Raw genomic sequence first — 24685 nt, forward strand, 5'->3', positions numbered from 1 at the left:
GGATCACTGCCCGAGCTCTATTTCAGCCCCACATTTTTGTGTGGACCTCCCACAGTGGGAGCTGCAGAGCCCTCCCCCGCAACACACACACACACACACACACACACACACACACACACACACACACACCCCTCCTGATGTTGGGAGGTGAACAGGAAAAAGGACAAAAGAAGCAAGAGACAAAGAGAAGGGAGGGAGGGAGGGAGGGATGGAGGGAGGAAAAGGGGAAACAAAAAGGACAAACCCCAATGACCCCAGTGATTCTAAGGGACAAAATCCCAGGTGCAGAATAACATTCTGCCTCCTTAAGCTCGTGTTTTCCATGCCTAGAATTCAACTCTCACCAGATGGATCAGACTGAACAGGTTTCAAAGCTCCAGGAGGCTCTTACCTTCTAAACAGGGACGTCTGTTTTCTAGTAAAATCACTGAAAGGGAAGGAGAAAACTCGAAAGAGGTTCCTCCTGGCGCTCACGTCCGTGAACCCGAATACTCTCTCAGTCCTCAGAGAGAGACCTGGAGAAGGAGACTTGCTGGAGCAAAGTCACAGGGGTCTCTGAGGTTTCCCTGGCCCCTCGCCCCTGTCCTGCCTGGCTGATGTCAGCATCTCTCTGTGAGGTCACCACCTCCCCACCACCTTGGACCAATAGGCTGAGGTCCTGCCAAAGGCCTTTGTGATGTCACTGCCACACCCCTCCCTTGCTGGGCTAATGTCCTGCCCCTGGCCAGGCACTTTGCAGGTTTGAGCTACTCCCTGTGGATCACCCCACTCAAGGAGCGTTCGTTCTAGGCAGCAAGCCGGCTAGACAGGGAAACATCAGACGCTGCTCCCAATGCTACACTCAGATTTTCAGAAATGAGTCGACTTTTTGGCCAGAAGAGACCATTAGAGCATCTAATCTGACCCCCTGCATATCACAGGCCTCCTGTAGGACACAATAGCAGGTGAGGGTGGGGGGCTGAGGAAGCGACCGGGCAGGCAGTGGCCGGGGGGCAGGCAGGTGAGCCAGCGGCAGGGTAGGGGGGCTGAGGAAGCGAGCGGGCAGGCAGTGGCGGGGGGGCAGGTGAGTCGGCGTCTGGCCCCAGCTCACCTCCACTCCGCCTCCTCCCCTGAATGCCCCGCCTCGCTTTCCCCCTCCCCCTGCTAATCAGCTGTTCGCGCAGGAAGCCTTGGAGGGAAGAGAAGCCGTGTGGCGGCTTCGCACTCAGGCCCAGCAAGGTGGAGACGGAGACGAGGTGAGCTGGGGCAGAGGGGCCGCCCGCACCGCAGCAGGTAACCCGGGGGGGGGCACTGGGGAACCGCTCCCCACCCCAGCTCACCTACCTCCCCTCTGCCTCCCTGGACCTGAGCACGAAGCCGCCATTTGCTTCTCAGCCCTCCCAGGCTTCCCGCGCGAACCGTCAGGGGCAGGGGTGCCAGGGGCTGTCAGGGGACAGGAAGAAGGGGTGGTTGGATGGGGCAAGGGTCCCAGGGAGGCCATCAGGAATGAGAGAAGGGGTTGGATGGGGTGTCAGGGGGCAGTCAGGGGACAGGGAAAGAGGGTAGATGGGGTAGGAGTCCCAGGGGGGGTGTCAAGGAACGTGGGGGGTTGGATGGGGCAGGTGTCCCAGGGGGCAGGAGTGGGCCACAACCCCCATGTGGGGTGAGGAGGGAACTGGTTGTTAAGATTTCGGCAGCTCATCACTGGCTAGGGGGGTGGGAGGCTGAGGAGGCGAGCGGGCGGGCAGTGGCGGGGGGTGAATATGCGAGTCAGGGAGGGGGGAACGGAGGTGAGCGGGGGGGGCAGGTGAGCCGGGAGAGTGGGGGTCTGAGGAGGCGAGCGGGCGGGCAGTGGTGGGGGGTGAGTATGCGAGCCAGGGAGGGGGGAACGGAGGTGAGCAGGGGGGGCAGGTGAGCCGGGGGGAGTGGGGGTCTGAGGAGGCAAGCGGGTGGGCATTGGCGGGGGGGCAGGTGAGCTGGCGGTGGGGGAGGAGAGGTGAGGAGCCGAGTGGGCGGGCAGGCAGGTGAGCTGTGGGCGGGTGGAGGGCCGAGGCGAGTGGGCAGGTGAGCCGGCGGCAGGGGAGGGGGGTTGAGGAGGTGAGCAGGGAGTGGGGGGGTGTGAGGAGGCGAGCGAGGAGTCAGTGGCTGACCTGTTCTGCTGATCTGGTCTGGCTCCCAGCCCCTCTCCAAGGGTTGCAGCTGTCTGGAGGTGCTGCCTTCCACGCCTTCCTCAGTCCCACCTCATTCACTCCACAGGGCGACTGATTACCAAGTGGGGGGAAGATCTTATTCTACTTCTAACAAAAAGACATTTTCCTTTTACCTTAATTATACTACCTTAGGGGCCCCCTATAACATATTAACAAGGTTAATTACCGCTGTTTTGGCAGGGCGATGCTGGGGAAGGAGGGTTTGTTTCCACGGGACGGGCGGCACTTGAGGGGGGGGATTGTTTCAGGGGTCCTGGGCGGCGGTGGGGGCATTGTTTTTGCAGGGTGGGCTGGGGGAGTTGTGTTTCGGAGGGGCTGGGCAGTGCTGGGGGGGGTTTGGAGGGATTTTCAGCCCTCAGGTGTTTTCTTTGGAGTAATATTGCCCTTGCCGCTTTACGAGTTGTGCAGGCCTGGACTAAACCACAGCCTCGGGACTCATCATTCAAGTATCCTGCAGTCTGAGCTTCGCATCTGATACATTCCCTCATTGGCTACCACTGTTTGCCCAGCATGGAAGTGGTTCTTGTCCAACAAGGCAGCCAAATTGGGACCCGTAGGCGCGGAATGGCTCTGAAGGAATCAGCTGTTTCTCTCTGTGCTTCATGAGACTTTGGATCCAAATGGTAAAAGACAGTTGTGCCCAATTTAATCATGGCGTTCTTCAGGAGTGTGATCAATGCCACTTAACTAGGGAGCAGGGTTCTAAAAATAGTTTACCTGGGCCACAGCTTCCATCTCGGGGGTGACAATCAACCACTAGTACCTGCAATTTCTACCTGAACTCTTGTGAAATCTTTGACCTTCCTTGGAGTAATTTTATACTTCTCTGGTGTAGAATTCTTCACCAACCGCACAACAGATCAGTAGCGACAGTGATGTACAACTCCCCCTACTATGCCTTTTTATTTCTTTAATCTGCTGGCAGATTTAAATTAGGGACTAAATTCAGGTGCGGCTTAGAATCCCTGTAAGACAACAAATGTCAGGTCTCTATTAAAAAGAGGTATCTTTCTGCAGCTATATCACATTCAACATGGATTTCATTTTCTACACATTTGCAGCATCTCCCAGGGGTGAGCTGAACAGAAATGTCACTTCCATTTTTCCCATCTCTACCTAGATAGGGATTGCATTTCCCAAATAATAGGCAACATGCAGCTGATTAGGAAGGAGATCTCTTCAGGAGCGACCTCCTGCAGGGCCTGGGCCACAATGGCTTTGGTAGCCAAATGCATGGGTACTTTGCTTAGTTATAAGTTATTTACGAGTGAATCCTCTTCCCAGCCCTTTAGAAAAAATATAGGCCTAAGAAGCTGAACAAAAGGGGGATTGGGATGGTGATGAAGAATCAGGGTAAATCAGAGGGATTCCCTATGTTCTTCTGCTGTTATAGAGGAGAAATAACATTTTCCCCTATCCCTGCCTTGTTCCTGCCCTTTGTTATAGTTCAATATATTTTTAGTGAGAAAAATGGTAGTAAAAATATCTGCTCCCCAGCACAACCTGAACCAACATCAGAGCAACTGGGAATGAAACAATTGGTTCCTAAAGGGGGAACTCGATGACTAACAATTGCTGTGAAATGGGGGAACAGTATAACTGTGATGCTCAGGGTTTGTTTAGACCAGGGAAAGTGATGGAGTTTAGGTGAGGTCACGGGGGAAGCTAATGCCAACCCCTGCACCTGGGCTGCATCTGCTCTACAACTATAATTGTCTTTTTACACCAAGATGACTAACTTGAGCAGCCAACGCCATGTACAGAACCTAGTGGATGGAAGGCACAGGTAGTTTTTGCCTCAGTGTAGCTTGTTGGGTGTGATGATGCGGTCTTGGTGGGACCCAACTGAGAGTGTCAGTTCAGGACCAATTGCTTAAACAGGACAGTTACAGCCCTGGGCTGGGGTTTTTCCACCTGTAAGGCAAAGCAAACCAGCCAGCCAAAGAGGACTTTGGTTTCACACCACTGGCTAACCACGAGTCACACAAGCAATTCCCTTAGACACTCCAGTCTCCCGGTATCACCACCACTGCCACTCGTCCTGGGGATGAATGGTTATGAAAACCAACACCCCAATAAAAGAAAAAGGTTCTCTCGATCCCAAAGAATCAAGCCCCAGACCCAGGTCAATATACAAATCAGATCTTACCCACAAATCACGCTGTTGCCAGTCCTTTAGAATCTAATATCTAAAGGTTTATTCATAAAAGGAAAAAGATAGAGCTGAGAGTTAGAATTGATTAAATGGAATCAATTACATGCAGTAATGGCAAAGTTCTTAGTTCAGGCTTGTAGCAGTGACGGAGTAAACTGCAGGTTCAAATCAAGTCTCTGGAGTACATCCCCAGCTGGGATGGGTCATCAGTCCCTTGTGTAGAGCTTCAGTTTGTAGCAAAGTCCCTCCAGAGGTAAGAAGCAGGATTGAAGACAAGATGGAGATGAGGCATCAGCCTTTTATAGTCTCTTTTCCAGGTGTAAGAACACTTCTTTGTTCTTACTGTGGAAAATTACAGCAAAATGGAGTCTGGAGTCACATGGGCCAGTCCCTGCATACTTTGCTGAGTTACAAGGCATATCTGCCTTCTCTCCATGGGTCAGTTGTGTAGCTGATGGTCCTTAATGGGACATCAAGCAGGCTAGGCAGAGCTAACACCAACTTTTCTGGGGTATCACCCAGAAGCATAGCACAAGTTTGAAATACAGGCAGGATAGAGCCAATATTCATAACTTCAACTAAAAAATGACACATGTATACAGACAGCATAATCATAACCAGCAACCCATAACCTGGTCTTAGACACCTTATATGACCCCCTTTACATAAGATTTGGTGCCACTACAGGACCTTGGTTACAACCATGTTCTATATGGTCCCAGATTATATCAATAACGTCACCTGGAGCTGATGAACATTCCTGGCTGGAGGGACACACACTCCTTCAATTCAAAGGGAAAGGAGTTGATAGAGAAGATCACAGGACTGACCCCAAAGAAGGGTGAGCTACACAAGGCAGAAGCAGGCAACTCATCTGGGGGAGCCGAGACACCACGGTGAAGATGGTGCAAAGATCACTATGACAGAATTAACAAATGTGATTAAAAAAAAAATCTTTGGTCAGTCCTAGTCAAGGCGTTTTTGGATTTTCAGATGTCTAATAAGGACTGAGCTGTAACCGAAGCTTTTACCGCACTCAGAGCATGTGTAGGGCACCTCGCCTGTGTGGATTCTCCGATGTCTGCTAAGGACAGAGCTCTGATTGAAGCTTTTCCCACACTCAGAGCACGTGTAGGGCGTCTCCCCTGTGTGGATTCTCCGATGTCTGATAAGGTGTGAACTCTGCTTGAAGCGTTTCCCGCACTCAGAGCATCCATAAGGTTTCTCACCAGTGTGGATTCTCTGATGTGCTACAAGGTTTGAGCTTCGATGGAAGCATTTCCCGCACTCAGAGCAGGAGTAGGGTTTCTCTCCTGTGTGGATTCTACCATGTGCGAGAAGGGTTGAGCTCAGATGGAAGTTTTTCCCACAGTCAGAGCATGTGTAGTGCGTTTCTCCTGTATGGATTTTCTTATGTCTAATAAGGTTTGAGCGCAGATTGAAGCTTTTCTCGCACTCAGAGCATGTGTACGGTTTCTCTCCAGTGTGGATTCTCTGATGTGTGATAAGGATTGAGCTTCGATTGAAGCTTTTCCCACACTCATGGCATGTGTAGCGTGTCTCTTCCAAGTTGTTTCTCTCACGTGTAATAAGGTCTGAGTGGTTACTGAAGTTCTCCTCTGGCCTGTGCAGAGTCTCACAGGCTTTTGCTTTTTCTGGGAGTGCACAACTCCTGGAATCGTTCCCTTTGGATCTTCCTGATAACATCCTATGTGGTTCTACTTTCTCAGCATCTTCCTGCTGGAGTTTCTCCTCCTCATTCTCACTCACCTTGCCATCACCTGAGACAGAGAGAATCCAGACACAGGTCACTCTCTGCACCTGAGAGAAAGGAAATATCAGTGAGAGGAATGGAAAAAGGAGGGAACAAACCAAAATATGTGCAGGAGAGATCAATCCTATCAGGAGCTGATTTTCCCCAAACCCTTCCCCAGAGGAGAGAGGAAGGGATCAGTTTTGATCCACATCTCACCAGAACACTCGGGGGAAGGCGAGATTGGGGAGGGACCTGGTGCTAGTTGTCAGTCAGAATTGGTGGGAAGCCATGAGTGACATCTGCCATAATGATTCCACATCTGCAGGGAACAATCCTGAACTTGGAGAGCTCACAGGGTCTTTGTAGGGCATCCCGAATGTTTCCTGCATTCACAGACAGTTGTTGAGTTGCTTTAACCAAGTCCTCACCTGCGAAGGCAGCTCTCGGGACCACTTCTTTCTCAGAGCCCTGGAGGTCTGGGACCCACGGCTCTTCCCCTCGTTCCAGCTGCGAGATCACATCAGGTCTGGAAACTGGAAACCCTACTGCAGGCAAAGAAAACAAGGGTGATCAGTGGAATTTGTGGGATACTTGTCACAAGGAATATTGTATGGTTTTAACCCCAGCTCATTTTTATGCAGTAACGTCCCAAGGCCAGCTTCCTTGGCTCCAAGTGGCAGGAGAGTTATTATGATTATAAATCATAAGAATTACCTTAGTGCCTAAGGACCAACTAACAGTGGGTCTCCATTGTGCTAGGCACAGTACAAACCCAGAATAGTAGCTGGGCCATGCCCTGAAGAATTTACAATCTGAATAAACAAGCCAGACACAGAATGGGGGAAGGGATAGAACCCACTGTTTATAGGCTTTACAGGCCTGTTCTGTTTAAGAACTTAGGGGTATTTTTACAACTTAGCTAGTTACAGGGGTATAAAACAAAGAATCAAAATCTCAGTCCACCTGTGTCTGGGCCTTCTCTCACTAGGATACTCTGAGGCCTTGTTCTTAGGCTAAGGAGTTTGGCTAAGCAGCAAGAGAAGCCATTAGCTGGGAAGCAAAGAGTCACATCCTCACATCCCAAACCAGTCACACTGAAATAAGGTGCTATTGGGCTGTTAGGAAGATGATCCTGTCCTGATAGTGCCCATCACCACCAGATAAAGAAACAGATCTTAAAATGGTTAAAGAAAACTTAGTTTGACAGCAGCCTGTCTGGCAACAAATCACTTATCAATGGTTGTGAAACCCTCATTTCTGTATTGTTCTATCTTTATGGCCCCCACTTTTCTATTGTTAATCTGTCTGGTTCTCTAATTGTTTCTGTCTGTTGTATAATTAATTTTGCTAGATGTAAGTTAATTAGGGTTCGTTAAATTTCAGTAAAATGATTGGTTAACGAATAGCTGAGAATATTACTGTATAAACGGGGTCAAAGAGGAGGGGGAAGGGAAATTGGAATCATGTTTGTTAAGGTGTGTGTGGGGGGGAAACGGGAACACACGCAAGGCTCAGCTGCATCAGAGCTGGGAAGGGGGACACGGGATAAATGCTCTGCGCCATCAGAGCTGGGGAGGGAACACTGGGGAACAGACTGTATCAGTAGATCGAGATCAGCCCGACGGGTGTGAAGGGCTTCAGAATATGCTTCCTTGGAAACTAACCCCAATAAACATGGCATTGTCTGCACTTTGGACTTCTGGTCTTTTGCTGCTTCCTGTCTGCGTGACAAGAACCAGGGAAGTGGGAGGGTGAAGGGAAAACCCTCTAACAAAACTGACATGACCTGATACCCAAGAGGTGAGCCTTAGAGGAAGGTTTTAATACACTTTGGAACACATCAGGGATTCCCATATGGACTGGTGAGGGGTGACGGTAAATATGCTTTTAGATCCTTTTCTTGTTTTATATCTTTTTCCCATAAGGCTGAACCTCTGGCACTGTCATGGATCCATAGGATCTGTGCAATGCCCTGGCTTTTGAACAGTCCTTGGGAGGTGCCCCATGAGTGCACTAGACCCCCAAGGGCTCCCACTCTTCCACAAGGACAGGCCACTTAGCTTCAGCACCTGAGACTGAGCCTCTGGCTTCAACACTCCTACTTCAACCTGTGAGCACTGCCAGCAGGTCCAGCTGAACGACACTCCTGTTCAGAGACTGTTCCTCAGTCAATGCACCTCAGTAAGTTTTTGCTGTGACACTGGGCAGACTTTTAAAACATTGCAGGGTTTATTAGTCAACCGAAACACAGCATTGGAAAGTCTTTTCATTAGCACAGAGAAGCAATGAAGACAATATAGTCCACACTGGCCAATGCCCTTGAGCCATGCTGCTGTAGAAAACAGTTTGGTTTCTTTTCACTGTGTCTGTCCATTTCTCTTCACACTGGCAAAGCTCCCTGTGTCTGCGAGCCCAGTTCTTCCTGCTCCCAAAAACATAACGAGTCCATGTGTGCTTCACTCAGCCAAGCTGAGATCCTCCCATGGACAGGTGACAATTATTCCCTTGTCTCTGTCGGGTATTCCATTGATCTAAGTTGGCTCCAGCCAGTCCTTATTGACCCATTCGTATCACCCCATGACAGCTACATGACAAAACACCTCATGTCTCCTGCTCTTTAGAATCACAGCAATACCAATCACAGCAGGAAACTGAGGTGTGCATTGGCATCATACAAGTATCACCAAAAGTCCCACCTCTCTCACACACACACACTGCTCACAGCCCCTGGAGAGAAAGCAAAGCACAGGAACTGGACGTTAGTCCAGTGAACACAGTGGAGGACAAGCTGCAATCCTCACACCCTGGTCAAAAAGGAGAGGCAGGTGGGTCCCTGCCCATAGAGAGGGGCTGGCTGGAGGCCTGATACCTGAGGGGCCATTCCGTGAGCAGACCATGGAGGCAGGTCAAAGGCTTCGCTACCCCAGAACTGTGACAGCGCAAAAGCACATTTTGGGGAATTAGGAAATCTAGTGACTCAGGGGTAATGGGAGGGAGAATTAAACTCCCCCAGTGGGAGGAGAAGGCTGGGGAATTACACACTAACATTCAGGAGCAACAGCCTCTCATTCTTCCGGAAAAGGAGAAGGTCAGAAACAAGAACTGGGCCAGGCAGCCTCAGGAGGGACAGGCTCAGAGATCCAAGGAGCCGGGAGGGAAGACAGCTTGTGGCTGCTGCAGATGGGGAGAGGGGGGACAAGACTCTCTCCAAACTCTCACTCTTCTTGACCCCGACCTGATTTTACGATCTATGACCCAGTCTCACGTCTTGTGGGCAATTTCATACTCGCTAGAGGTAAGATGTCATGATCAGATAATTGCTTATGAGCTTGGACCATGCGTGGAGGGACAAGGAGGTGAACATAGATAAATGGGTTATTCAGCTTGCTACAGTTAAGGGCCTTATATGAGGCGGAGGCTTTGTGGGAGAAGTTCTGCTGAAGTCTGGGATTTACCTGCCCAGGCCTAAGGAGAGAATCCCAGGCCAGATATTTTGCACCCACATTTTTACAGACTAAGGAGTAACTACAAACAGGTGGAATACGTCACAGGATTCTGAAAGAAGGACGTTTGGGGTGGGCTTTAGCAATTAGGTTGCTATGCAGGATCTCAGCAGTTGGACACATTTATATATTGGGATTATTAATAACTAAGTGATGTAAATCATGAGTATTAAGGCTTGATGCTAAATTATGGACTTCCCAAAGGTCACATATGGGTTGGGGCAGCTATTGACATTATTGTAATCAGAGCAAAGCAGCAGATGCGGTATATTGCCATCCTATTACCATAAGGAAGTGGATAAATTACCTCTCCTAGTGACCATTTTTTCATTTTGTCAGGTCCCCGAGACAGTGTAAACTGAAGCAGGGCCTCCCTTCTGACGGGCTGCCTTGCCCCTCGATCTTTGTTTCCATTGGTGTCATAACTTGTACGTCTGCACAGTGCAAGCCCCTCTTTACTATACTGATCTTAGTCTAACTGTTACGTGGATTGATCCTTGCCTGTGATTTCAGTTATAACTGTCTGTATTTAATCAAGTTTCTGTGTGTTTCACCAAATTCCATCTTCTCAATTAACTTTGAGTAGCCATGTACAAGGGCGAGCTGTACCCCAACACGTCATCTTATCGGTGTAAACACTGTACAGGCTACACCACCACCCTGTGACATCATCAACAAAGTGCCCATTTGTGCCTGGGAAGGGGCCCTGCTACGGGAGGGAGGATGCAGCGAGGACTCAGGGTCGGTGGCCGGGGTCTCTGTGCTCGGAGATGGGGAGGTTATACGGGGAGGGGGGTAATGAGAGGGAGGTCAAGAGTTAAAATAATAATATTTGGGGGAGGAAATGTATAATGAAGTGAAACTGAACAGAAATAAAACTGGAGCGTGGGCTCTAGAACAACAAGGCTTGGGCAGGGATTTGGGGTTAAAGGTCTGGGATCCCCCACAGCTCTAGATCCCCAAACCTCTCCTCCCTCCCACTGACCCACCCAGCCCACTTCCTGGGTGCCCTTCCTCCACACTCCCCTCCCCTTCATCCCATTACTCTCAGCCAGCACCACCTCCTGGCACCTTGGGAGCTTCTTGTATTTTCTCCTCGTCTCTCACAGCCTCCTACCTCCCTGCTGCTTCTTAGCTCTAATCCTGCACACATCCGCCCCATGTCCTGGCACCCCAGAATTAGCTACTCCCCCCTTCTGCTCCCCTCCCACAGCTCTGTTCTCCCTTCACCCGTGGGGTCCTGAATGGCAACATTATACTCACTTCTATCAAAAGAGGAGCTCATCTGACTGTCACACAAGCCCTGCATCAGTCACACACCTATTTTATTAATTAAATTATTTATTTTTAAATAATTTTTAAAATATTTTTATTTTTTTATTTATTTATAATTTTATTAATTAATTTTAAAAACCAGTTATTAATGTAGTTGCTAATGTAGCCAATAAGGACACAGTAAATGCAATTTCAAAATGACTGATGACATGTCTAAAAATTATTCTAGTGGGTGGGAGATGAGGCAAAAAGGGGGGGCAAGGAAACTTGTCAAAACTTGTATGATGAATAAAGGTATCAAGTTATTACTACTCAGGTTCTTCAGAGACCCCACAGCTTCTAATAACCCAGGAGACAGGACTCCTTACCCAGCGAGGTCACCGTCTCATAGTTCTCCTGCATGACACCCCTGTAGAGGGCTCTCTGAACAGGGTCCAGTAGTGCCCATTCCCCCTTGGTGAAATACACAGCCACCTCCTCGAAGGTCACCGGCCCCTGAAAGAGCAAGAGTCCAACACTCAGGACCTGATGCCCCACTCACACTTTCAATCAAATGGAAGCTCTGGTGGATGATAGTCAATAGAGTCCCATCCTCACCCCGCTCAGAGCAGCCAGGAAACGCCAGGGGGAGGGGACGAAGCGAGAGCCCCTTGTCTCTCCCAGCAGATCCATCCCCCCCCACTAGCCACAGCCGGACACAGGAGATGGAGGCCCTGGCAGGTGCAGGGAGAGCTCGCTGGCAGGGAGCCCAGCGCTGTTCTCATGGTGAAGAGCTGGACGGGGCCAGACTTAGTGGGGGGCAGACGACATGACGGTCCAGGGGGGCCTTGCTGAGGGGGTTCCTCCAGCAGGGGTGTCCTGTCTCTCCTCCCCCCACTTCTCTTCACCTGCCTCCCCTGCAGCTGTTCCTGCAGCCCTGCCCCCACCCCCCAACTTGGAGCTGCCCCCGGCCAAGCTGCTCCCAGGAGCCTCCTGTGCTGTGCGGGGGGGGGTGGGGTGGCCCCACCCTCCTGCCTCTGTGCCCAGTCTCTGCTGAGCTGAGCTGGGGGGACAAGATTCTGTGCTGCTGCCTCTGGGTCAGGAGTGGGAGCTGCTGGCCCCTGCTGCCGTGTGAACGAGCCTTCGGACTAGCGAGTGCCGCTGGGCTGGAAGTGACAGCGGGTGTGTCTCACACTCCCCCCACTCCCACACACCCCCCACCACAGACACATCAGTTACTGTTGTTACTTCCTGTCAAAATGCGCAAAGTACATATAGTCTCCATAATTTTATTCTTTCACATTCGGTCAGGATGACAGTGCTGGTAGTTTAGCTTTTTAACTGATCTCTGAATTTCATCATTTTATTTCTGTCTTATGCTTAAATTCAGTTCTCTGAGTAACGAGTTCTAAAACGCCTCACCTGGCCTGGCTGGAGTAATTATCATTATTACTGTTATTGCCGTATTGTGCTTTGTCATTCGTTATTTACAATGGTACAATCAAATAACAGACTGTACATTTTGCTTGTACTTACCTTAGCAGGGCTCGTTTGAAAAAAAATAGCTAAACTCAAAACTTTAGACACTGTGCAGATGAAGATCATTTATCTTCAGACTGTATTTTTAAATCTGTCTGTAAAGTAACTTAAAATATCTATGAAAATAAAAGCAGCTCCAAGTATAATACTAATAGCAATGATGGAGTCAAATCTTACTGAGTCACATACATGATAGTGATATGCAGAGAACCAGGCACATGCAGGGCCGTGGAGTTTTTATAGCACGTTGGGGGGCCTTAGAAAGAAAAAGGTTAAGAACCTCCCTCCACCCCAGCCTCCACCACTTTCCTTGGTAGCTTGTTCCTGTGGTGAATCATCCTCGCTGGTGAATATTTGTGCCTTTGTTGTAATATGAATTTGTCTCTTTTCATCTTCCAGCAATTGGGTCTTGTTAGGCCTTTCTCTGCTCGATTAAAGAGTCCTTTAATACCCAATCTTTTCTCTCCATTAAGGGTACGTCTACACTACGGGACTATTCCGAATTTGCATAAACCGGTTTTGTAAAACAGATTTTATAAAATCGAGTGCGCGCGGCCACACTAAACACATTAAATCGGTGGTGTGCGTCCATGGTCCGAGGCTAGCGTCGATTTCTGGAGCGTTGCACTGTGGGTAGCTATCCCGTAGCTATCCCATAGTTCCCGCAGCCTCCCCCGCCCCTTGGCATTTCCGGGTTGAGATCCCAGTGCTTGATGGGGCAAAAATCATTGTCGCGTGTGGTTCTGGGTACAGCCTCACCCCTCCCTCCCTGAGCAGCAGACAACCGTTTCGCGCCTTTTTTGCTTGGTGAACTGTGCAGACGCCATAGCACAGCAAGCATGGACCCTGCTCAGCTCCATACCGCAATCGTGAATGTTTTAAACACCTCGCGCACTCTAGTGCAGTCTATGGTGAACCAGGACCTTCAATCCGAGGCGAGGAGGAGGCGGATACGGCAGCGCGGCGATGACAGTGATGAGGACGTAGACACAGAATTCTCTCAAACGGCGGGCCCCTGCGCTTTGGAGATCCTGATGGTAATGGGGCAGATTCTATCCATTGAACGCCGATTTTGGGCCCGGGAAACAAGCACTGACTGGTGGGACCGCATTGTGTTGCAGGTGTGGGACGATTCCCAGTGGCTGCGAAACTTTCGCATGCGTAAGGGCACTTTCATGGAACTTTGTGACTTGCTTGCCCCTGCCCTGAAACGCCATAATACCAAGAAGAGCAGCCCTCACAGTAGAGAAGCGAGTGGCGATAGCCCTGTGGAAGCTTGCAACGCCAGACAGCTACCGGTCAGTCGGGAATCAATTTGGAGTTGGAAAATCTACTGTGGGGGCTGCTGTGATGCAAGTAGCCAAAGCAATCATTAAGCTGCTGCTACGAAAGGTTGTGACTCTGGGAAACGTGCAGGCCATAGTGGATGGCTTTGCTGCAATGGGATTCCCTAACTGTGGGGGGGCGATAGATGGAACCCATATCCCTATCTTGGCACCGCAGCGCCAGGGCACCCAGTACGTAAACCGCAAGGGGTACTTTTCAATGGTGCTGCAAGCACTGGTAGATCACAAGGGACGTTTCACAAACATCCACGTGGGATGGCCAGGGAGGGTTCATGACGCTCGCGTCTTCAGAAGCACTACTCTGTTTAAACGGCTGCAGCAAGGGGATTACTTCCCAGACCAGAAAATAACAGTTGGGGATGTTGAAATGCCTGTCGTTATCCTGGGGGACCCAGCCTACCCCTTGATGCCATGGCTCATGAAGCCATACACAGGCAGCCTGGACAGTGGTCAGGATCTGTTCAATTACAGGCTGAGCAAGTGCAGAATGGTGGTGGAATGTGCATTTGGCCGTTTAAAGGCGCGCTGGCGGACATTACTCACTCGCTCAGACCTCAGCCAAACCAATGTCCCCTATGTTATTACTGCTTGCTGTATTCTCCACAATCTCTGTGAGAGTAAGGGGGAGACCTTTATGGCGGGGTGGGAGGCTGAGGCAAATCACCTGGCCGCTGATTACGCGCAGCCAGACACCAGGGAGATTAGAAGAGCACACCAGGAAGCGGTGCGCATCAGAGAAGCTTTGAAAACGAGCTTCATCAATGGCCAGGGTACAGTGTGACTGCTGTGTTTGTTGATGAACACCCAACCCCCTTGATTGACTCAGTCCCTGTAAGCAACTCCCCACCCCCTTCGAGTACAGCTTACTTATGCAAATAAAGTCACTCTCATTTAAAAAGCATGAATTCTTTATTGATTCCTTATAAAAAGAGGGAGAGAAGTAAGGGTGTGGTTTGGGAGGAGGATAGGAGGGATGGAGAAGGCCATTAAAAAAAAAATTCACAGTAACGACAGCCTTCTGGTTGGGCTGTCCACGGGGGTGGAGTGGGCGGGTGCACGGAGCCTCCCCCCATGCGTTCTTACACGTCTGGGTGAGGAGGATGTGGAACAAGGTGAGGGTTGAGGGTGGTTATACAGGGGCTGCAGCGGCACTCTGTGATCATGCTGCCTTTCCTGAAGCTCCACAAGACGCCGGAGCATGTCAGTTTGATCACGCAGCAGCCCCAGAGTTGCATCCCGCCACCGCTGATCTTCCTGCCGCCACCGCTGATTTTCCTGCCGGTCTTCCTGCCGCCACCTCTCATCTCGGTTGTCCCTCCTGTCCTCACGTTCATCCCTCCTGTCCTCACGTTCACTGGCCTCTTTCCTGTAATTTGAAACCACGTCCTTCCACTCATTCAGATGAGCTCTTTCATTGCGTGTAACTTCCATAATATCCGAGAACATCTCATCTCGCGTCTTCTTTTTCCTCCGCCTTATCTGTGCTAGCCTTTGGGATGGAGGAGGGATGGTTGAAAAATTTGCAGCTGCATGAGGGAGATAAATATTTAGAAAGATACATTTTACAGAACAATGATTATACTCTTTCACAGTGAAAAGAAGTATTCACCTAGCACATGTGATTTCCCTACAAGGTCGCATTTTTAATCTTAATAGTGAGTGCCTGCAGCTCTGGAGTTACAGATCTCACAGACACAGGTCCAGGCATCAGAATTCAGCTTGCATGCGGCCATGGTAAGCCACTGTCTTTCTGCTTCTGTAGTGATGTACCCCTCCCCCCCAACGCATGGCTAATACCACGCTAGCTCCCTGCTAATCAACAACCTTCCCCCCCCCTACCCACTGCGTGTCTGGTACCTTGGGGAAGATCGCCGGTGACCAAACACAGAAAAGATCATCGGCATTTCACTCCTCCCCTCCCCCCGCTTCGCTACGTGCAGGAAAGTTTTTTTTTTAAGCTGATGCAGTCCACGAACCCAGTAGAAAAATGGCCACCCCCCTTACTTAAATTCCTGATTTTTAACCAGGTTATCCTGAACGATATCACTTTGCTGAGGATAACAGAACAAGATAAAGAACGGATGCTTCTTGAATGCCAGCAGTCACCGGGACCATACGCTGCTATGCTTTGCCACGCAATGATACCTGATTACTTGCTACATGCATGGCGTGGTAAAGTGTCCTACCACGGTGGGCGGAACAAGGCTGCCTTGCCCAGAAACCTTCTGCAAAGGCTTCTGGAGTACCTACAGGAGCGCTTCATCGAGATGTCCCTGGAGGATTTCCTCTCAATCCCCGGACATGTTAACAAACTTTTCTAAGTAACTATACTGTCTGCGAATGCATCCCAAGTCCTCAGGGCAAATCAATCATTAAAAAAGGCTTGCTTAAAAAACAATGTTTGCTATTTGCAAAGGTACACTCACCAGAGCTCCCTTCCATGGCGTCATTGTCTGGGATAGTGGCTTGTGAGGGCTGGGAGGACGGTAATTCCGTCAGGGTGATAAAAAGCTCCTGGCTGCTGGGGCTCACGGAGTGCTGTGTGCTCTCTGCTATGTCTTCCTCCTCTTCTTCATCTTCATCTTCCCCGTCTGCATAATCCTCAGCCATGGCAGAGATTACAACCCCCACCTCGGAATCCACCATCAGGGGTGGGGTACTTGTGGCGCAGCCCCCTAAAATTGCATGCAGCTCAGCATAGAAGCGGCATGTTTTTCGACCTGCCCCGGACCTTCCGTTTGCTTCTTTGGTTTTCTGGTAGCCTTGTCTGAGCTCCTTAACTTTCACTCTGCACTGCACTGAGTCCCGGCTGTGGCCTTTATCCGTCATAGCCTTAGAAATTCTTTCAAATACTTTTTCATTTCGTCTTTTGGAACGCAGTTCTGTTAGCACTGAATCCTCTCCCCAGATAGCGATCAGATCCAGTACCTCCCGTGCAGTCCATGCTGGGGCTCTTTTACGATTCTCAGGAGACTGCATTGTTAACTGTGCTGATGAGCTGTGCGTGGTCACCTGTGCTGATGAGATGAGATCTCCACGCTGGGGAAGCAGGAAATGAATTAGAAAAGTTCGCGGGGCTTTTCCTGTCTACCTGGCCAGTGCATCTGAGTTCAGAATGCTGTCCAGAGCGGTCACTGGTGCACTGTGGGATAGCTCCCGGAGGCCAATGCCGTCGATCAGCGTCCACACTAACCCTAATCCGATATTTTAATACCGATACTAGCGTTACTCCTCTCGTTAGGGAGGAGTACAGAAACCGGTTTAAAGAGCCATTAAAATCGATATATGGTGCCTCCTAGTGTGGACGGTTGTGGCGTTAAATCGGTTTTACGCTCCTAAAACCGGTTTAAACGCGTAGTGTAGACCAGGCTTAAGGCACTTCAACACTTCAGTGAAGTCACCTTTCAATCTTCTTTTGATCAGCTAAACCGGTCGAGCTCTTTCAATAGCTCACTAGAAGGCATTTTTCTCCAGCCTTCAGAACATTTGGTGGCTCTCTGCTGCCCCAGCTCCAATTTCACAACATCTTTTTCAAATGAAGACACCAAAACTGGAGGCAGTATTCCAGTATCAGTCTCACTGATGCCGTGTCACTTCTTGTAATGTTATTGACATAATCTGTAACTGTATAGATCACTGCTGCGACTACGGTTCTATATTTGCAGCCAATATTGTCGAAAGGTTGTCGTGTAAGGGGTCTATGGAGAGGTTCTGATTGGCTGATTATAATGATGCTATCTCTAGATGTGTATCATTTTTGTAGTTGACGTTATGAATATAGGCTCTATGCTGCCCGTATTTCAAACTTGTGCTCTGCTTCCAGGGAACACCCCAGCCAGACAAGTTGGTGTCAGTTCTGCCTAGAACGAATGCTCCTTGAGTGGGGTGATCCACAGGGAGCAGCTCAAACCTGCAAAGTGCCTGGCCAGGGGCAGGACATTGGCACAGCAAGGGAGGGGTGTGGCAGTGACATCACAAAGGTCTTTTGCAGGACCTCAGCCTATTGGTCCAAGGTGGTGGGGAGGTGGTGACCTCACAGAGAGATGCTGACATCAGCCAGGCAGGACAGGGGCGAGGGGCCAGGGAAACCTCAGAGACCCCTGTGGCTTTGCTCCAGCAAGTCTCCTTCTCCAGGTCTCTCTTTGAGGACTGAGAGAGTATTCGGGTTCACGGACGTGAGCGCCACGAGGAACCTCTTTCGAGTTTTCTCCTTCCCTTTTAGTGATTTTACTAGAAAACAGCCGTCCCTGTTTAGAAGGTAAGAGCCTCCTGGAGGTTTGAAACCTGTTCAGTCTGATCCATCTGGTGAGAGTTGAATTCTAGGCATGGAAAACACAAGCTTAAGGAGGCCGAATTTTATTTGATCCCCACCAGTGACCTGGGCCATCCTTTGGGCTCTCTGGTGAGAACCCTCAGCCTCCCTTCCTCAGTCTCTACCCTGATTGGCTGAGCAGGGGGTTATTGACAGGGAGGAGACTCAGGTCCTTGTTGGTCTCTTTTAAGACCAAGGAAATAAGTCAGAACCAGTTCTATGTTTGATGAATTTTGCTGCTTCTCTATATTAATGGTCTCTGAGCAGTTCATGATTCTCTCTAACATTGCAGTTCTCCTCAAATACTTGTTGAATAATTCCTGTGCACTGTTGTTGGTCTGGAGCTCATCTGAGAGCACTTTATTCAGGTCATTCAATGTCTAAAATTCAAGATCCGATGGTTAGTTTGAAAATCAGGGCTCCTGGGTCCTATTCCCAACTCTGCCACTGATTGGCCGTGTGACCTCAGACAAGTCAATTCTTCTTTCTCACATGTAGCTTCTCCCTCTTTCAAGGAGGGATAATAATGATCCACTCCTACCTACCTCACGGTGGGTGGAGGATGGGGATCCATTGGAGAGTGTCACTAGGAGTAGTGCATAATATGAGGTGTCCTATCACATTTACTCAGAGCAGATTATGACATAATAGAATAGCTGAAATACTCTATTTGATTTGGTTTTTTTTATTTTGAAATTGTTAAGAGCAGCAATGACTTAGCTCAGACTGAAGCATCTTATCTAATGTTTGAGATCGAAGTGTCTCCTCTTTGTGTGTGACGAGACAATTTAATGCACTGTGACAAACAGGAGATGCTTTTGTTTTGCAACAAAATATTTTTGCAAAGAACTTTCATCCCACTTGTTATGATTTCGAGAAACAAACTGGTTTAGTCTGAATGGGATTTTCTGACAAACGGTTTCAATGAAATTTCCCCACCATCTCGATTCCTGGGCTCCATCCCTGCCTCTGGGGGTTTGCTATTTGTTAGAACAGGAGTAAGGACTGGTGGCTTCTCTTTCTGGCTCTGCCACTGCCTTGCTGGCCCTTGGGTAGGTCACTTCCCTTCTCTGTGCCTCAGGCTCCTCCCCATCTGTCCAATGGGAACAGGGACAATTCTCGAGCTCTGGGCAGTCGTGAGCCTGAGTGAGAGAAGGGGCGTTAAAGCCCTCTGTGAAGGAGAAAGGGGAGTTTCTTGGTGTTTGCACCAAGGAATTCTAAAGTTTGCTAAAATGTCTAGTCTATGGAAACAAGAAATGGTTGGGGCCAAACTTTTTAACCACTGCTTTTTTTTTAAAGCCCATTCAGGGATGTGAGTCCCTGTCTTTTAGGTACCTGGGGTTCTTTGCCAGCAGGAGAGAAGAGGTTCCTGCCTCCATTTTTGTGGCCTTAACAAACCATGTGTTGTGCCCCAGTTCTTGTCTGAGATCCCTGAAAAAGAACATCTTCCCATCCATGAACAAGACAGGACCTATCTTTCAAAGGGGAACAAAGAGACCCCTGGGACTTACAGACTAGCCAGCCTCACTTCCATAGCTAGAGAGATACTGGAATCTATTCTTAAACAATCAGTTTTCCAGCAGCACCTACAGGATAATTTGGTTCTTAGGACGAGGGAGCATGGATTTGTCAAGAACAAATCATCCCAAACCCAGCCTCTTTCCTTCTTTGGCAGGGTTCCGGGCCTAGTGGAGGTGGGTAAACAGTAGATGGGATCTATCTCGGGGTTACTAAGGCTTTTGGCACAGTCCCGCAGGACATTCTCACTAGCAAATGAGGGAAATGCGGTCTAGAAGCAATCAGTGTCATGTGGGTGCAGAGCTGGTTGAAAGCCCAGACTCCAAGGGCCCTTCTCCAGGTTTGGCTGTCCAACGGAGAGGGGGCACCCCCACTCCCTGTCCCGATTTTTCACACTTGCTGTCTGGTCACCTTAGGGTGTAACCATGTGTGGTCCCAGCTGCTCCCGGCCCCCCTCATTGAAGCAGGTGTGCAGGGTTATTGCCCTGGGAACTGCAGGCACCAGTGGACATGGGACTGGCCGAAGGTAGGGTCTGGCTGCAGGCAGGGCAAGGGGTGCAGGGCTGGCTGGAGACAGGGGTGTGTGGGGCTGGCTGGCTTCAGGCAGGGACGCAGTGGGGGTGCATCAGGGGTTGGCAGGACTGGAGACAGAGGAGTGCGGGACTGGCTGGCTTCAGGCAGGGGTGAGTGGCAGGGGGTGTGGCAGGAGTTGGCTGGAGACAGGGCAGGGGGTGTGGAAGGGGCTGGCTGTGGGCAGGGGGTGTAGAGCTGGCTGCAGGCAGGGCAGGGAGGATGTGGCTGGTGCGGGCAGGGCAGAGGGTGCAGGGCTGCAGGCAGGGCGTGGGGTGTGGGGCTGGCCGGAGGCAGGGGCTGGCTGCGGGCAGGGCAGGGGGTGCGGGGCTGGCTGCAGACGGTCTGGCTGCAGGCAGGGCAGGGGGTACGGGGCTGGCTGCAGACAGGGGCTGGCTGCGGGCATGGCAGGGGGTGCGGGGCTGGCTGCAGACAGGGACTGGCTGCGGGCAGGGCAGGGGGTGCGGGGCTGGCCGCAGACAGGGCAGGGGGGTGCAGCAGGGGTTGGCTGGAGCCAGGGCATGCGCGGCTGGCTGGAGACAGGGGCTGGCTGCAGGCAGAGCATGGGGTGCAGGGCTGGCTGGAGGCAGGGCAGGGGGTGCGGGGCTGGCTGGAGGCAGGGCAGGGGGTGCGGGGCTGGCTGGAGGCAGGGCAGGGGGGTGCAGCAGCGGTTGGCTGGAGGCAGGGCAGGGGGGTGCAGCAGGGGTTGGCTGGAGCCAGGGCGTGCGGGGCTGGCTGGAGACAGGGGCTGGCTGCAGGGAGGGCAGGGGGTGGAGGTCACGCAGAAAATGTACTGAGAGGTATTTTAAGGTGAAGATAACGCCATGGTTACCAGGTGACTGGCACATCCTGGGTTAAAGAAAGGAAGGGACCTGGAGTTAATAGTCTGAAGTATTTGTGTTACCAACCCTGTCGCTGTCTGACCCCCCCTTCAGTGCGGAGCAGGTGTGTACGTTGCTGTGTGGAACGCACAGACTCCTGCAGAGCAGGGGCAGCTGTTTCCATGGCAGAGAGCCTGGCACTTAGGAGACTTTCTTGACTTGCTGTTTTGAAGCAATTCAGTAAAATAACGGTGGAGCTACAATGTCTGGTCCAAAATTTCAGCCGCCCCTGGTGCAAAAACGCTATTTTAGGATCTAAATTGGAGGCTCCCGGCACTAGGACACCTGACCAGAGAGCTCAGTGGGGGCATAACAGCTGCTGACTCTGAGGGTCCTGGGCTAAATCCACTTGCAGGTGGAGGCGTTTCGATTTATTTGATCGATAATGAGGAAGGCGAAGATTTAATCACAGGTATTTTTAGTAAAAGCAGCAAAGAATCCTGTGGCACCTTATAGACTAACTGACGTTTTGCAGCATGAGCTTTCGTGGGTGAATACCCACTTCTTCAGGTGCAAGTAGTGGAAATTTCCAGGGGCAGGTTTATATATGCAAGCAAGAAGCAAACTAGAGATAAGCGTGCGCGTGGGGCGGCATTTTGCCGGGAGGGCGGCAGGCGGCTCCGGCGGACCTTCCGCAGTCATGCCTGCGGATGCTCCACCGGAGCTGCGGGACCAGCGGACCCTCTGCAGGCACATGCTTGGGGCGGCCAAATTCCTAGAGCCGCCCCTGGCCACTCCAGATGCTGCCAGGTGAGGGGAGCCCCAGAGGCCAGCCCTGCTCCGGCCACCTCGGGACAGGTGCCAGGAGCCACTGAGCTGTGGCTGCTGCTGCCACCCTTGGAACCACTGCTCAAGCTGTCCCCAGGCCAGCTGCTGGGGCAGCCACGGAGTCAGCCGCAGTGGCCACTGCAGAAGTCACAGAATCTATGACATTTGCAGCCTCCGTGACACAGAGGGATCCCTAATAAAGAGACAAACCCCTCCCTGCTGTGACTGCAGTTCCTGGAAGGAAAGAGAAGAACAGAAAGTGAAGAGAGAAGGAAAGAGAGAGACTCCCTGTCACCTCTCTCCCTGCTGCCTCCCCCCCTTGTATTCTGTAACCCCATCTCACTGGGTTCCCTGTGCTGGTGCCATGGGGGTGACACTAGAGTTCTGGGGATTTGGGGAGCTCTTAATTTCTCAACATTTCACACAAATTTGTCTTTGGGCTGAAATTTCTCCTGTGAGGCCTCTCAGTCAGAGCTGTACCCCACCCTGTTTGCGGGGGGGCGGGGGAAGAAGGGAGATGTAAATTGCAGAGCAGGCAGAGAAGTCGCCCATAAAGAGTAATATTGATCTGGTGACTGGTTCTGACCGGGGTCCCACGTCCTCTGACACAGGCTCATCACAGGTGTTCAGAGAGACAGGTAGTTGCGGGTTTTCCAGTGTCAAGTCTGAACTTTGATTCTAACAATGTGCGTTGAAATATCAAGGGGATCTCCACATACCTGATCTCTTCCCCCCTCCCCTTTTTTAGTATTAATTTTTATTTTGACGTGTTTGGCTTAACCGTGATCGTCTCTTTCCCCACCTGTATTGCAACTTGGGGTTTATGTTTATTGTGCCTCCCTTTTGTTCATGTCATTATAATTGTAACAGCAAAGGAATCTGCAGGAGCAAAATCTGACTCAAAACTTCATTTCCCCATCATGCCGGAACATCCTACAAACAGCTCACGCAGCTGGAATCATAACACGCAAGGCCAGGGGCTGGGAGATGCAGGTTTCCAAGTGTTCTGTCCTTCTCAGATGACACATTCCAGCCCCTTGTGTGCCTCCATCCTGTATGACCTGCTGGACTTTGACACATTTATTGTCTCATTCTATAGATAATGTGATTGTAACACAATGTGACTGAAATTAAACCACTTCCAGATGAGGAAACAACAGAAGAGAAAAGCCATTATTGCATTGGCTGGGAATCAAACCCAGATCAATTGCTTGGAAAGCACCTATGCACACCACTATACCACCAATGCATCTGGCAAGAGTAGCTTTCCTGCACACTCTGTGTGCTGGCAGAGGGAGTGACACATGACCTCAGAGTTAGTGAGCAGGGTGGATGGGCTGGAAGCTGCCTGACAGCTGGGAGCAGAGTTACCATCTGAGAGTGACTGAAAGGGAGCAATGGTGAAAACAGATCTCACTGGGAGCTGGCCCCACCCCCGCCCCACCCCTAGGAGAGGGGAACTGAAGCTCAACTTCAATCACAGAAAAATCTTCCCTGAGAAGGAAGGGGACAGCTTGTTTTAAAGACCAGGTTTGTGTTTGTTCCTGCTACATACGGAGGGGCTGGGTAGTGCTGATTCCAGCCCCCAGACTCTGGGAGGATAAGGAACAAATTCAGGCTGCCAGTGACCTGCAGGAGGGAGATGATCTTTTGACAGTGACGGACGCCTCGTCCTAAAGGCCTTTGTCTACCCCCTTCCAGTGACTGTTTGGCACAGAAATGCAGCCCCCACTCCTGGGTCTCTCCTGGGGAAATAATGTTTCTGTGCAAAACACCAAAGCTTTTAACAGAAAGGAAGAAAAGTAAATGGCCACATGATGGGACTAGGACATAAGAAATGAAACATAAGATCCTTCTCCCCTGTGCATTGACTTTTAACCTTGTTTGTGGTGGTGTTGTATCCATGTTGGTCCCAGGGGTCCTCTGGGGCGCCGGGCATTGGCCACTTTCGGGAGAGTGGGCTAGATGAACTGGTCTGACTCAGTGTGGCTGTTCTTATGTTCTAACTGCTCGTTATGGAAGAGACGACCTTCCAGGCTACACAGAACTGAAGAAGTGTGTGGGGTTAGCTTCAAAGCTTGTCTCTTTCACCAACAGAGGTTGGTCCTCTTACCCTCACCACCTTGTCTCTCTTGGATTCTGAAAAGTGTTTTCTCTCCACTCCCCTTGCAGAGAAGTTAAGTTTCCCTTTGGGAAACTATCAGGCTGAAGCAATTGTATTGACTGTGACACTAGAATTGAAGATTTAATATTATAAATAAATGAGTCTAAACCTGAGGTTCTGGTTTTCACATTGGTTTTTCTAACTCCGTTCCCAATTCTCTTCTAGAAAGGCCTCCAGGCTGCCTGCCCAGTCCAGCAAAAGTGGCCAGGAGGAAGCCCACACTGCTGCTCTTTCAGGTAGTTGAAGGCTGCTATCAAACTCCCTCTCACTCAGTCAGTCCCCAGTCTGTGGCAGTGCATAGGATTCTTCCGTACTAAGTGCAGAACTCTGCACTTCTCCTTGTTGAACCTCCTCAGATTTCTTTTGGCCCAATCCTCCAATTTGTCTAGGTCACTCTGGACCCAAACCCTGTCCTCCAGCACTTGGATTCTTTACATGCTTTCACAGAGCAAAGAGCACATGTTCCATGATTTCATAGGGCAGAGTTTTGTGCTATCGGGAGCTTTCCCTGTGTGAATTTGACAGGTGGATCAACATAGAGACACATTGTGACCCTTCTCAGGGTGCTGAGGACTGTGAGTCTCCTTGTTGCCACCTGCCACAAGGAAGAGGGAGTTTTGCATTTGGCAGCTGGATGTTAGTGACCAAACTCACCAGCCTGCTGGAACTCAAGGATCCTCCTCTGAGCTACAGCAGCCACCTTAACCCTTGTGTTCCTTCAATGTGTCCC

General features: G+C 50.5%; 1 pseudogene; it reads right to left on the minus strand.

Annotated features, from left to right (window-relative positions):
* LOC123358481 overlaps positions 1 to 24685 on the minus strand; it is a 44133-nt pseudogene that overhangs the window by 18474 nt on the left and 974 nt on the right.

Source organism: Mauremys mutica, unplaced genomic scaffold (assembly GCF_020497125.1).
Source record: "Mauremys mutica isolate MM-2020 ecotype Southern unplaced genomic scaffold, ASM2049712v1 Super-Scaffold_100070, whole genome shotgun sequence".
Taxonomy (NCBI): domain Eukaryota; kingdom Metazoa; phylum Chordata; order Testudines; family Geoemydidae; genus Mauremys; species Mauremys mutica.